This window comes from Manacus candei, unplaced genomic scaffold (genome assembly GCF_025592945.1).
Source record: "Manacus candei isolate 608988 ecotype Guabito, Panama unplaced genomic scaffold, ASM2559294v1 h1tg000037l, whole genome shotgun sequence".
Classification (NCBI taxonomy): domain Eukaryota; kingdom Metazoa; phylum Chordata; class Aves; order Passeriformes; family Pipridae; genus Manacus; species Manacus candei.
In genome coordinates, this window is record NW_026138085.1 from 11,542,762 (window position 1) to 11,556,768 (window position 14,007).

The 14,007-nt window shown below is 41.6% G+C and overlaps 1 protein-coding gene across 7 annotated transcripts in view; it reads right to left on the minus strand.

Moving 5' to 3' along the window:
- The window catches only part of SGCD (sarcoglycan delta), a 327,833-nt gene that overhangs the window by 277,066 nt on the left and 36,760 nt on the right, over window positions 1-14,007 (minus strand). Inside the window, exon 1 of one of the 7 annotated variants that reach the window (XM_051793452.1) lies at window positions 2,975-3,079. The exons of 5 other annotated variants lie outside the window; for them this stretch is intronic. The gene's annotated coding sequence lies outside the window, so the exon portion shown is untranslated. Of the gene's footprint in view, window positions 1-2,719; window positions 2,937-2,974; window positions 3,080-14,007 lie in introns of those variants that run through there. One more of the 7 variants, XM_051793451.1, reaches the window with a different exon arrangement.

Here is a 14,007-nt window from a genome sequence, read left to right on the forward strand (position 1 = left end):
TCACTTTGGTAAGTGGTGGCAGCCTTCATAGAGGGCAGGATATTGTTACAGCTTGCAAGAACTGACATTAACTTTTACCCTAAGTGGTAGATTTTTACCTCCAAAATGATCATTTGCTTTTGACTGCATGCCCTTAAATCATTTTAGTCCACCCTGACCTTACTCCCGTTCCGTGCTCTTCTCTGCCACACGCTCCCACAGGTGTCAGCGCCCGTTCCCCCCTTACAAGCCTATTAGGAGAACTGAAGTACCAATTTAGAAATATTTTACCCAATTATCCTGTTATCCTCTTCATCCAACTTGCTAATGGAGAGGCAACTCAAGGTGATGAAGAAAGCAAAAACAGAGTTACAGGGCACCGCCGAGGCTGCTGACGTTAATGCTGAACAAGTCAGCACGCGGAGGCTGATGGCTCCCAGGAGGGGACTGTAAGAAAGGCAGTTGCCAGCCGTGCATCAGCCCAGCAGCAGCAGCGAGGCACATGCTATTAGCCTGCACCATTCTGCCAAAGCGACTGTGTGGGAGACATGAAATGTGGCAAGTGCTCCCAGAAATCTCCTCAAGTCTCTCTTGGGATTCGGCAGAGTTTTATTAGTTGCTGCTTTGATAACAGTAAATCCAGCTGAAGGCACCAGGCGGTGGTGAGCATTGGACTTCAAAACTTTAGAATGTCAGGGATGGCGCTGCTCCCTGCATGCAAAACACAACTCGTATTTCTTCCAGAAATTCTCACATTTTTCAGCCTCAGCTGCATACAAAACCCTTCTAAGCAGCCAACCTACCACTGGTTTTCCCTCTGTGAAAAACTGAGATGTTCCTGAAATAGTATCATGTTATACCGCAGTACTATCCAACCCTGATCCTATAATTCCCTCTAAGAAGGGGGGACCCTGGCACCAGTGCTCAGAGTCTACTGGCAGCATAGGAGCCACCCACAAAGGTGCAATTTCAGGATGAAGGATTTAAGGAGGTGGTTTGAGGAGCCCTGTACATGTCCAGCAGGAGAGGGACTTGTAGCTGCCCTGGTGTGGTAGTTCACTCTGACTTAGGATCTAATTACACTTTTTCCTTGTTGTTCAGTCAAAATATAAGATACAGACCCACTACCTCATCTGAGACTACACTTTAAATTCAGGGTTCTAAACCAGTACAAAAAAAAAAATAAATCACATTCCAGTCAACCTTTTTCTTATTAATGCTCCTTGCAAAGAAGAAGAAAAGAAAAAGGAGAAAGAAATTAAACGAGAAAATTAAAGAATAAGAGAAAGAAATTCATAGTCCTATCTAATTTTCCTAAAGGTTTATTTACTCATCTGCCCCTTGTTCAGGACAAATATCTGTTCCACAGAAACTTCAGAAGAGGAAAAAAACTCATCATCCACATGGGACAGTCACACGTGCCAGCTACAACACACAACCTATTTCTAGAAGGTATCCAGAGCTACTGAAAAGGAGGAGGTGCAAGATGACGGAAAGGTGTCAGCGCTGTTTCTATCTGTGTAAGGCTGGGAAGAGAGCTGGAGCTGACACCAGCAAACAACCTCCTTACTTTGATCTCTTTAACCACTGATTTACAGCACGGGAGCAGCACCCACCACACCACCCTACTTGTTTCCAGTCATTATCCCATCAAGCTGGAGCTCATCCAGCCAAAACGCATGACATGAATAAAAGCAGTGATTAGCCAACAGGAGCTAAATGAATTATCAGGCAGCATCCCTACTGTAACTGCTATTTTTTTGCCACGTAATACCAAGATACCAAATTTACTTTCCAATTTTATTTAATTCAATTCAAAATTAATACGGCAACTAACTACAAAATTGACAACTATGTTTTACTAGCAGCCAAGGTTTTAATTAAAAGAACTTAACACAAAGCTCTCAAAATACTTTCAGAAATAAAGCTCTACTAAGAGGTTAACGTGCTAAAACTTGTCACGTTGGCATAGGAAAATTTGATGTATTAGGAAAGAACTAAGCTGAAACTGAATGTTTTAATCAGATCCTAGTGACATCATTTTTACAGAAGCAATTTGGAAAATCGGAGAGATTAAAGCTGAGATCCATTAGTAAGATGGCAAGTGAATATAAACATAATTTTTGCAATTTCTGCTGATTCAATTTTAAAAACCTACAAGATTAAAACTAAGACCTATTTAAAAGATGGCAAGCGAGCACAAACTTATTACTCCTCAGACCACAGAACTTTTATATGAAAATAATCAATGAGAAATCACATTAAAGCTACTTTTCACATTCATCAGGTTATTTGGTAAAGAAGCTAACAAAGTTAAACCCCTCCTGATATGATAATATGAAACAAATATAACATTTTCCAGATCACAAAAAAATACATTCCAAAACCCAGAATCAAACTTGCAACGCAAATCAACAAAATATTATTAAATTAGACCCAAATATGGAACAAGAGACTCTGTCCTGGGTTCTGGCTGTTCTGTACCCCAGCAGGTCAAGATGCTGCTGGGAAATCAGCCAGACCGATTACTGTTATAAGAAATCTTTTATTTGGCTCTTCAAACCACTGATGTCAGCTCCTCTCGATTTTAAAAGAACATGTTACATTACAAATAAGAGCACAAACTGAAGGATTATAAGTAGGAATAAAGAAGAAATAAACCTATTACTCTAGTAGGCATCCACACAAATATTTTCACTGGGGTATATTAGATGATATAAAGCAAGATTAAGCTGGGTACCTTCCTTCAGGGTCATCAGCAGAGGATGGGAATGGGCCACAGAGGTATCAAGGTTCAGGTTCTCCTCCTGCCCATCAGCCACAGTCAACAGTGCAATAATCTCTAATCAAGACCCAAAACCCACACACAGCTGCTGCTTCCCCTTGGCTCTGGCACAGAGCAAAAGCTGTGGGGAGCCTAAACAGCCAGATCCAGCTCACCTCAGAAAGGTACACCACCTAACACCTAAGGTAAATTAAGGAACATAATCCTGACCTCTCGGCAACCGAAGGAAAGCAGCTGCTTTAGGCCCCAGACCAGCAATCGTATCCCCACTGGTGGAGCCCAAAGACTACAGCAGCACCTGAGCAACCTTCCTAGTGCTCAGGGATCCTTCTGCTTGCTTCGGATTGCAGCAGCAGTTTGTAATGAGAGCATATTCTGCAGTTTATAAAGTGTCTGATACTTCCATTGCTCTGTCCCCTCCAGCCTGAGATTGGGGATTTTATTTTTTCTATGATTCTAATAGCACTGAATTAAGACACAGGTTCTGGCTGGCAGCCCTGAGTGACCTTTTTAAAGGCCCGAAATAGATTTAAACTCAAAGTCCCTGGCAAAGGAAGCCTGGCAGGCTGCTTTTACGTGGCCAAACAAGGCTCAGTCGCAGCAACACTCCCCCACAGACCAGATAGGATGAAAAGGGCAAGTCTCTTAAAATATGGTTCTGACTTTGAAATTCAGATGACAGGGCTTCTGTACATACGGTACCTGACAGCTCTCTAACACAGCAGCTCTGGTCACCCCTTGAAAAAAATTAATCAAAGTTTCCATAAAGACAAGCCCTTCCAGTTCTGCCTTCGTAACTTCGCTGAAAGGGTCCGTGGGTTCCAGCAAACAGACCCTTTAGAGGGAGCAGGCAAATTGAAGCAGACATGGCAACTCCTGCAGCCTTGAGCTACCAAAGTGCATTTTCTCCTCCTTTTTTACGTTTAAATTCCATAATTAAATACAACACATCAAATTCAACCATGAAGCAAATAGCACTCAGAACACATCGTTGAGCGTAGAATAACTAATTATAAAAAAGTCAGTTCCTCAGAAAAATTACACAACTGGCTTAGTCAACTTTTTTTAAAAGTTCATAGGAGGGAGGGATGATAATTTCCCGATTTAAATATTATTATTCAAATTAAACTTGAAAATCCTGCAAATACACTGCCCCATTTAGCAGAGGTAAGCAGTGACCAGCACAGGTTTCACAATGCAGTACTGTGCCCATCAGACCTCCACATGGCATTCCACCTCTTCTCCATCACTACTCCACTTCTACTCCATCACTCATCCTCTGCTCCACTGCTGCAAATGCACAGCTATTTACTGAACATAAAATATTCAGGGGAACATAAAACATCTAAGTGAATCACTGCATTGTGCAGCCCTGTGCAAAACGCCTCCAGGGATTTCTCATCTTCTGACTGTCACTTTAAGCCATGGATGGAAAAGCAAGAAGGCCAACAAGAAGGCCAAGAAAGTCATAGGCAGTTGTTGAAATGAGCACGGTGTCCTGAGCATGGTGCTTCTCTCCAAACACAGACTGCAGGAGCGGGGCAGTCACCACAGCAGGGACTGTTCCTCTCCACAACTTTGACTGTAGCAATTACGTTCAGACACGTGGAAAATTAGCACAGCTATTTCACAGACCAAGGCATCCTGGAGCTGAACTGGAAAACTACTATGCAATAAAACAGGACATTTGTTTACCTCGAGCCTGACACCTCGCTTTTATTGTGCAATCTTCCACTTTACTAACCCAAATTGAGAGCTGGGGAAGCCCTAAAGCAATCCTGCAAGGAAACCACTTAAAAACCATCACACGCCAATAACAGAACAAATTTAATTTCATGTCAGGAAGAGATGAAAAAGGGCAAATATAATGGGAATCTATTGTTTCACACCAGCCTGTGATACTCTCAGGTGTGTCAGGGAGAGAGAACTGTGAGGCTGTGTGGGGCACTTACTGCCACTATGACACCTGAATAAAAACCCATCAATTCCAATATCACACTGTCTTGGTTATCTTTTAATTTACTGTGGTTTTTTAATCATCCCTAAATCACCATGTTATCACTTCAAAGCACAAACCTTAGTCCTTTTGTACCTTACAGCAATGGTCCCTCGTGTGCCTCCCATCGTAAGTAAGGTTATTAGAGCAGCTCTTACAGCTCAGGGCCACACTGTACCAAAGTCCTGTACAAACAAGCAAAATAGTCTCTGTTCTGGACAGTTCCCCTTCTCATCATCTGCTCCTGTCCACATTTATCTTATTTTAACAAGGCAAAAACAGTTCCTATTCCTGTATCTGTTGAAGCACTGAATATGACATTGGTACTTAACAGCAACTCTAACTCATTTTGTCTAATTTGAAATTTCTATTTCCATAAAATAAAAAGTTTTGAGTGACTTTTGCTTTCAAAAAGTTTTGAAGTGAGTAGGATCCATTTTAAAAACAGAGAGAAAAGACCTAGAGGGAATGGACTGAAAAAAAAAATAATAAATACAGGCTATAAAAGAATCATATGACAAATGTAATTGAAGCCAGTCTCTCCAAATGAATAAAAACCATCCAGCAAAAAAAAACTGTGTAAGGGTAAAAATGAAGTGTGATAGTCCCGACACCTCTGGGGCTTCAAGGGATGAGTAATGAAAAGTCCTGGATTAGAGTTCATAGAAAACAGGGTTGAGAGGGACCTCCAGAGGTCATCTAGTCCATCTCTGTGCCCCAAGGCAGGAGCAGCTCTACAGATATCATTCCTGACAGATGTTTTTCTAACATATTCTTAAAGATCTGCAATGATGGAGTTGCCACAACCCCCATAAGCAATTTAATGGAGTATTTCATCCTACAAAGTTTTTGTCACAAAAGTAAATCTTACATGCTGCAATTGAAGCCCATCATTTCTTGCCTCATCCTCCATAGACAAGGAGTCTGTTCCCTTCCCTGAGTAGTAGAAGAACAAGGCAGCAGTGTCCTGAGGGACCCAACCTCGGTGTTTAAATCTTTGCCGCTGCTGCTCCCTCTACACTATTAGGTTTGTAATACTGATTTTTTGGACTGCATACCGAGGGTAACACTGTGGTAACAGGATAGAAATTTTAACTGATCTGTCCTGTCTCCAAATGGTTACTCTTGAACATAGGAGGACATGGGCCTGTTGGAGTTAGTCCAGGAAAGGACACGAAGATGATCAGAGGGCTGGAACAACTCTGCTATGAAAACAGGCCAAGAGAGTTGAGGTTGTTCAGCCTGGAAAAGAAAAGGCTCTGGGGAGACCTTGTAGCACGTTCCAGTACATAAAGGGACTCCAAGAGAGCTGGAGAAGGATTTCTGACAAGGACAGATAGTGACAGGATAAGGAGGAATGCCTTTCAACTGAAAGAGGGCAGGTTTGAAGGAGGGCAAGGTATGAAGACATTCTTCTCTGTGGGGGTGGTGAGGCACTGGCACAGGTTGCCCAGAGAAGCTGTGGCTGCCCCATCCCTGGAAGTGTCAGAGGATGGGTTGGACAGTGCTTGGAGTAATCTGGGTTAGTGTGAGATGCCCCTGCCCGTGGCAGAGGGGTTAGAATGAGATGAGCTCCAACGTCCTTCAAACACAAACCATTTTATGGTTCTATTGTTGATCCTCTCTTCTCTCTAAAGATGAAGGGAGGATCACAATTCTTCCTCCCATGACCACAGTGCTGGTATTTCCGTGAGGATATTAAGGCTATTGTGTCCAGCATTGCTCATCTCTCTGAACCTTTCCCTTTCAATTAACAGCTCTTGACTGTGACAATGCTAAAAAATGGGAAGTAAAAAAAAAAGAAGCAGCTGTTGAGTTCAGTTTCAAGGGCCAGCCTCTAGGTAAAGACAGGAAAAAAGCAAACCTCTCCAGTCAACTAAAAGTTGTTGGCTTGATGCAGATACTGCTCGGGAAACTACAATGGATTGTATTACATAAGATCTCTTGTTTGACCTGTAATATTATGGCATTAAGAGTGAGTCAAGCAGGCTTTAGAGAGCAAAGAAGCAGGAGGTAGTGAAAGATATATTCTCTTAATAAACACAAAATTATAAACCAGTTATTTCTGGGTATTTATACAAGACAGCAACACCATGGGAATGAAAGCTGCGGGGGTCCTTTTATTTGTTTGGTGGTTGGGGTTTTTTTCACATTCAAATCCAAAGCTGTCACATCTTCAAGCTGTTCTCCCCAAATATGCAGGCAAACATCTTTTCTATCATCTTTTTTGCTTTATCACATCACTCTGACAGCAAAGGTATTTCTAAAAACCACTAAATATCTTTGAATTCATAACATCAGTGCAAATAGGAGACTTCCTAGGGGTATCTCCAACTCAAACAGTCCTTTTTTTGTTCATTAGTCCAATGACCTGCTCTGTTTCCTAATGCCGATTAAATATCTACGAAAAGAGAAGAAGGGGGGACGTCAAAATCATTACACTTCTCTTATGCCTTCCAGCCAAAAGCTTGTCCCCTTTTCTGAGCCTTTTATAGTCTAGGCAGGTCTCACCAGCGTCACCAGCCAAGGGAGAGCTCTTGCCTAAGGAACTGTCTGTCTCAACTCCTCAGTTTGTTAGAGCCCACAGACAACAGGGAGAAAATAGGTGCAGTCAGCACAGATGAGTTGCAGAAAAACTAAAATAAAAAACATTCATCCATAAACAAGCCTTGACTGCAGAATTCAAAATGATGCGTAACGAAGTGCCCTGATTAATCATTAATTATACCACATATCTCTTAAAAGCTACACATTCACTTCACCAATCTGAAGGTCACAGCCAAGATGATGTGGTCACTCAATCCCACAGCTTCAAAGCACACAATACCAAGTTTTCCCCCTTCTGGATCAGATCCTTCCTCTGATCTCTTTATGGACATTGACTTAGTACAATTAGGAATACACATTTAGCAGGATCGAAATTAATGGACCTACATAAAAGAATTGCTTAGCTCCATAATCAATCCCAATGTCGAAGTCATTAGTAAGGAAAAATTCCCATTCAAAGTAACAGGAATACAAAATACTTAAGTCTTGGCCCTTTGGAATGGATTTTTAGAAGAAAGCTGCTTCTATTTCAGTACCAAAGCAAGTAGCCAGACTTCCCTAAGCAGTAACTTCACTTACATGCTCACCAGGTGCTAAGCCCTTACAGAAAGTGTAACAAAAAGTGGGTTTAAATGTGCTGCCATACCTGTGGTGTTTAATGACTGATCTTGACTCTTCTGGAGAAAAAAAGGGTAAGGAGGAAACAAAACACTGTACTTGTAGTCTGCTTTCCTTGCTTCCTAGTGGACTTCTTTCACTCATCCAAAAATTAAATCTGCCCTAGTGTTCCACTGTTTCAGCTAAGAAAAACAGATAAAATGCCGTTGCCATGAAGACATCTATGAGAGCTTGCATCCCCCTCTACTTATCAACATTTTAACTGGATATTGACATGCTCAAAATTAGATGTTGTTTAAAAAAAAATAATTAAAAAAAAAACCAAAACACACGACTCTTGCCATGTTCTTCAAGTTCTTTTCAGTCAAGACTTGCCCTTGAGTCAATTATGTCTCTTAATTAACAGCTAATCTTTTGAAAATTAACAAAGGAAAGCAGTACTAAAAGCTATGGATGTTACAAAAAGAAACAAGAATAATGTTGTTAGGTTTTTGCTATGCTGGATGAGACATTAGTGTGCCAGAGGCACAAGTAATGGAAATGTACTTTTACATAAATCTCCTTTCTGTGCTTGGATTATTTTAAATGACTCCACTACAGTGTATATTAACCTAGCCACCAAACTTCCTGCAGTCAGCTTCCTTTTTACAGTTTATTAGGAACACAACCACTGTGGAATCACCAAAGGAGGGTTAATATCATCATGTTCTCCCTTTGTTTGTTAAAGACACAGAATGATCATGCTAGAAATTGAACAAAAACAGATTCTAGGAAGCAAATCTTCTGCCCTTGCCATCATATATTCCATTTTTGTGTCAGATACGACATATGAGCAGACCTGATTTATTTTCAGCACAACAGCTTAGCCTTGGCCAGAGGTTACACCACCAAACAGCAAACAAGCACCAGCAAACTGGAGTTGTTTTCTCCCCCTTTTCTTGCTGACTTGACTTCTAAATGCATTTTCTCAGAGGCTGGGGTTCACACTGTTACTGGTTAGCCCACAACAGATCAGGGGTCAAGTCAGGAACACACTCCATACTTACTCAAAAATACCTATTACTGTTCCTTTGTTATTTTACCATTTGTTCCTGCTCTATCACAAAGCTGTGCTCTGACCAAACCTGCAGTCACGCTGCTACACAGGTAAATATTGTCCTTCATTTGCCACATTAAAGATACACGTTGTAAGTAGAAAAGATTCCTCTCTCCCAGAAAAGTATGACTGTGTGAATACACAACAATATTCAAAACCAAGTGTTGAATATCTTGCCACTTTATCTTCCAAACAGTATGTTGCATTCAACACTTTTCTTAATTCTCCTACCCTACAGCACAGATAGAAGCATCCTACTTACTCTGGAAGGGTACAGGGGAAGTTCAGCTTTTAGCAATGGTGAGAAAATTGGTTTAGATCCCTGAGGGAAGGTGCTAGAGAAGTGCATTCAATAGAGTTGTAATTCAATCCAGTTTGTTGGAGCTGAAAGCAAACAAAACACTTTCAAAGTTAAAGCGAAAGCCAACATTTATTTTATTTTTATGTGTGTGTGTACATATATATACAGACACATAAAATAGTTTTATATATATACTTATATAAATATAATTGTGCATGTTTTTACGTGTGTGAATATACATATATATATATGTACACATCTATACCTATAAACACACACAGCCTTAAAACTTTAGGAATTGAAATCTCTAAGGAGGACACTGGAAGGACAAGGTCAGCACGAGGCAAGTTGTACAAGATATACAGACGCATACACTATACGAAAAAGAGTAGTTAAAGGGATTTTCTTCTCCTGTCATCATTTTTTTGTCCCCCTGGGATATGAACAAAAGAAAAATCAAAGAAATTAAATCATTACTTTGAGAAGAAAAAAAAAATAAATTTAATTGTGCATAATCCTCTGAGTTGCTATAATGAACACACCTACTTTACTTTGACTAAGAGAAAATGTGTATTTTTTCCTCCAACATATGCCCTGGAAAAGGATGCTGATAAAGTCTGAATTCAAAGAAACCAAAGCAACTCCCATAATACTTCCCTTAAAAAAGGAGGGGGAAAAATAGCCCATGCTGTGTAATTAAACAACAGCCAGGAAGGCTCATGGCAAGGTGTACCATAATCCAGGTGATTTGTCATGCTGACGAGCTTCCAAAGGGGAGAGCCTGCAACAAGAGCTCTCCCCCTCTTTATCTCACACTTCTGCACAATGCAAATTGCAGAGCAGGGAGCTCAGTTTTCCCATTTAAATTCTGCAGTATCGGTATTTTGTCTCTGGAAGTTTGGTGTGCAGTGTGAGAACTCTCCAGTTATACAAAACAAGGCAGAAGAACTGCTTCAAACAAGCAAATTACATATCTGCTCCTCTCTGACCTCCAGCACCTCGGAAAAATTGTGTGGATGAAAGAGCCACTGGCACTGTTGCCAGCAGATCTCCCCGAGCTCCTGAGCCTTGGCAGAATTATAGGGGGCAACTTTACGCATGGATGAACTGTTCTGGAACGATCTTTCTAATGCAGCTGACACAAACAGGCTTTCCTCCAACTCTAGGAAAGCATGTCCCACATGTTTGTTTCTTTTGAACAGTATTCCTGCCGACAACCCAGCCACATTTCTGGAGGGCAGTTTCTGTCTGATAGTGGTGCAGGGGTCAGTTAAGTCATGGGGAAGGAAAGAGGGGTGGGTGGAGAGTCTCCAGCATCCATTACCAGACCAGGCTCTCTCAGGTGCAATCCTATAGAAACATGGGCACATTTCTATGGGGTCCCAAAAACTGAGGAAGAAACATTCGTTCATCTCTGGGTCAGAGTTCAAAATCAAGAGAGACAAATACTGGCCATACTCATGGCCAAAAAACCATGGAATCTTAGAATATCATGAGATGGAAGGGCCCCACAATGACAATTGAAGTCCAGCTCCTGGCCCTGCACACAACAACCCCACAAATCACACCACGTGCCTGAGAGCGTTGTCCAAATGCTCCTTGAGCTCTGCCAGGCTTGGTGCTGTGACCACCACCCTAGGGACCCCGTTTCAGCATCTGACCACCCTCTAGGTGAAGAATCTTTCCCTAATATCCAACCTAAACCTCCCATGACACAGCTTCATGCCATTCCCTGTGGTCCTATTGTCAGCCATCAGAAAGAAGAGATCAGTGCCTGCCCCTCTGCTTCCTCCCATGAGGAAGCTGTAGACCACAACGCTGGATCACTCATAGAAATAAGATTACCTTAGTGGAGAAAGTTCTGGACATCACCTACAAAAATTACATTGCGCTGCATCACGATGTCACAGCCGTAAAGGTGAGCACATAATGAGTATGGAAACTCCAGCTCCCATAGGAAGCCCCTTCATCCACAGGAGTGATTCTTAAAGGTGTTTGTGCAGAAAACACTTTTTCTCCTGCTCTGTCCATTACCAGCACAGGGAAAGCAACACAAATGTCAGCAGTGGCCAGTTCGACACATTGACACTGCTGCTCTTTGGTAGAGATGTACAGCATGAATATAACCAGCCTTGGCTTGAATAATTGTCCTACCCCAAAACAACCCAAGGATGAATGCAAGACCTCAAAGATTGCTGAGTTAGAGCACTTCCAGGATTCTCAAGTTTAACATTTCAACATTTAGTGGTGCACGTTTCCTCAGTGATAGAAATAAAGATAAGTATCTTCATCAATTTGATACACACCAACACATGTCAAACACATATATTCCCCATTTTCAGAGCAAAGCTGCATCAGTTTTTATCCCCAGGAATTCAGGAAAGGACAGGGTGGATGAAAAGTAAGGGCAGAGGTTGACAAAGGTTAACCTCTGACATCAGAAGGAACAGTGCCACAGGGAGCATCTCTGCTCAATCCCTGAAATCTCAGCACTTTGCACTGAGATTTAGTGCGATATGTACTCAGCAGTACATACAGTGTTGACAAAGTTTTTATTTTTAACTAAATAAAGCCCAGAAAGTACAAATTTCCTTAACTCTCCAGTGGCTTCAATTATGCAGTGCTGCATGCCCCATGTAAGCAGTATTTCCAGAGCTTTAGCACTTGACATTTTGAGATAAAATGTCATGAATAGTATTTGTGAACCTCTCTCCATCTTTGCCCATCCACACACCCAACTATGACTTTAAATCCTTAAAGGCATCAGACCACTGCTTCGAATTATCCCCTTCCTGTTCTTTCCTCGAATTCAGGATTGAAGACCCGACAGACTTTAATGGTGTCTTGTAAACAGTTTGCTCTGTCTTATTTCAAGACCTCCTCCAGTTTGCCCACTACTAGGCTAATCAATGATTTTTCTGCTCATTAAGAACTGCTGGTGGAATCACTCTTGCCTATCACTAAGACTCTCTGCTGGCTGGTTGCTTCTCCTGCCTTCCCTCTTCCCAGCCCAGGACCACAACAGTCTCTTTGAAAGAAATCCATGCTGCCTGCTCAGCTCAGAGTATTTTGGCCTTCTGCATTATTCCAAACCTCAGAGTCTTTCAAACGGTGACTCCAACTTAGAGCTTCCTGTGCCTTTACTCCTGCCTCCTTGTGCTCATCCTCCTCAAATCTACCCTCATTTGCTATGCCCTGAGTAAGAAATGACAGGCAAATAGAAGGCACAAAACTAAGTAACAACTTTTAGTGAACTTCTGTGAACTTCTAGACTGCCCCACATGTGAAACAGGGAAACAGGAAACCATTTTGCCAAGTTAAGCCAGTCAGTACAAGGAGCTTAATGCTGTCATGTGTGTGACTGGTTTCCCCATTGGCACGTGGATTTATCATCAAACTGAAGGAGGACAGTCATTAATTTTATCAGACTCCTCAAGAGGTGGGTTCACCACAACTCTGTGCTCAGAAAAGTAGATTTTGGACGCATTTTCTCTGCCTGAAGATGGAGACAATCTAAGTCCCAGCATCCTCTTGCTCTTATCTGATGCAAATACGCTGCTTTCCAATTCCACTCTACCTTGTCTGCTACTTTATCTAGTTTGCCTCTAATTATACAGCTTTTCCTGAAAGGTCAATTGTTCCTCATATAACTGATGGCCTCCCAGTGGAGTCTGAACTGATTATTACCCTCTGCCTACTTATATAAGCTATGGTGAAGATGATGTTTGGCATTATTAAGATGTGATGTCCTGTGAAGGATGCCTTCACCACTGGAAGAGTGATTGTGACAGCTCTGAGCTGGGAGAAAAAAAAAAAAGAAAGAAGAAAAAAAAAATTGCTTTTCTTCTTCTCCACTATTTGCCCTGTGCTGTCAGGCTGCACGAGGGGGCCATGCTGGCATGTGTTATCCAGGCCCCTGAAGGAGTCCTTCACAAGAGTGACTCTGACTGCAAAGGAAACAGGAGGATTTTGAAGATGGCATGTGAAAAGTTGCCACAGGTCTTCCAGAAATCTTTTCTGTAAATCTCCTAAGAGCTGACCTGGGGCACACGAAACCACAGCACTGGTGAAATACAAAGCCATCGCACTGAACTCTCTTTCAGCCATTTGCATTTTCAACAATTTCTCTTCAGAGCGATGCCCTGTGCCTACGGGAATATTTGCCTCTATTCACAGTCGACTTTTAATCTGAGTTGGAATCTGTTGAATCTTCTTTTATAGTTGACAGTGAAGTTGTGGCTCTGTTAGATGAGTGTTCTTTTCCGTTGCCTCTTGTATAAAATTCCTGGAAGATGTGCCCTCGAACAAATCTCCCAGAACACCAGGGCAGAAATAAAGTAGCATCGCTATTACTGAAAGTGCTCAGCAAATCCCACACTGACAGAAGTTGTTGAATAAAGATGCTCAGTCTGGCCAGAAAAAAAGTACCAAATTACCAACATATGTTGAATTATAAAGCTTGAAATTCAGAAATATCTGTTAATCCTTCAGATTTGTTACAGTGATGTCTAGGATTAGTTGTTTGGGTTGTTGTTTTTTTTTCAAAGTCAAAATGCGGGAACTTTCTTAAACTGATGCATTTTAAATATAAAAAATATCTTAGGACATGTCTAAAAGTATAGTAAAGGGAACATATTCTATAAGCCAAAGGCAAGGCTGAAGTGATGTTGTTAACCACTGCAAGT